The 1,250-nt window shown below is 44.6% G+C and overlaps 1 protein-coding gene across 1 annotated transcript in view; it reads right to left on the reverse strand.

Annotated features, from left to right (window-relative positions):
* The window catches only part of PHACTR4 (phosphatase and actin regulator 4), a 40,952-nt gene that overhangs the window by 14,100 nt on the left and 25,602 nt on the right, over window positions 1–1,250 (reverse strand). The window lies entirely within an intron of this gene.

A 1,250-nucleotide genomic window follows, 5' to 3' on the forward strand; every position in this document is an offset into this window, starting at 1 on the left:
AAAAAAAAAAAAAAAAAAAAGGCTTAGTGTCCATAGGTCATTGGTTAGGGCACTGGCCAATTACATGGAGGCTGATAGGTTCGAACCCGGCCTGGGCCTGCTAAACAACAATGACAACTGCAAGAACAACAACAAAATAGCTGGGTGTTCTGGCAGGTGGCTGTAATCTGCCTATCCGGGAGGCTGAGGCAAAAGAATCGCTTAAGCCCAAGTTTGAGGTTGCTGTGAGCAGTGATGCCATGGTACTCTACCGAGGGTGACATAGTAAGACTCTGTCTCCAAAAAAAAAAAAAATCTTTGCAAAGTTTGATAGAAAGAAGGGAGGATTATTTTAGTTTTCTTCATATAGTGATTAAAGCTATAATAATGTGTCTTTCAAGAGTCCAAAAATATGATTGTAGTGGTGGACAGAAAAATGAGTTTCCTACTCTCATGGAGCTGGAGCATGAACTAGGATGGTAAGGGGGAGACAATAAACAAGTAAATGACAATAGCTGAAAGTATATAATCAGAATTTTATCATTTGGAAACAATCATAAAAATCTAATTTAGGGATATTCTACAAAATAGGTGGCCTGTGTTCTTAAAAATGATAATGTTATAACAGAAAATAAATTTTAAGAAGCTGAGGAACTGGCTCAGCGCCTGTAGGCGCCAGCCACGTATACCAGAGCTGGTGGGGTTCGAATTCAGCCTGGGCCTGCCAAACAACAATGACAACTACAACCTAAAAATAGCTGTGTTGTGTGGGACACCTGTAGTCCCAGCTACTTGGGAGGCTGAGGCAAGAGAATCGCTTAAGCACAGGAATTGGAGGTTGCTGTGAGCTGTGATGCCACAGCACTCTACCCAGGGCGATAGCTTGAGGCTCTGTCTCAAAAAAAAAAAAACAGCTGAGGAACTAGCTTTGAAATATCAAAGGAGGTCTGGTGCCTGTAGCTCAGTGAGTAGGGCACCGGCCATATACACCAAGGATGGTGGGTTTGAGCCCAGCCCCAGCCTGCTAAACAATGAGAACTGCAACCAAAAAATAGCTGGGTGTTGTGAGCACCTGTAGCTACTTGGGAGGCTGAGGCAAGAGAATCGCTTAAGCCTGGGCAGCACCTGTGGCTTAGTGGGTAGGAGACTGGCCCCATATACCAAGAGTGGCAGGTTAAAACCTGGCTCTGACCAAACTGCAACAAAAAAATTGCCAGGCATTGTGGTAGGCGCCTGTAGTCCCAGCTACTCGGGAGGCTGAGGTAAGAGAA

The sequence above is a fragment of the Otolemur garnettii genome, unplaced genomic scaffold (assembly GCF_000181295.1).
Source record: "Otolemur garnettii isolate 467f Iridium unplaced genomic scaffold, OtoGar3 scaffold00184, whole genome shotgun sequence".
Lineage (NCBI taxonomy): Eukaryota > Metazoa > Chordata > Mammalia > Primates > Galagidae > Otolemur > Otolemur garnettii.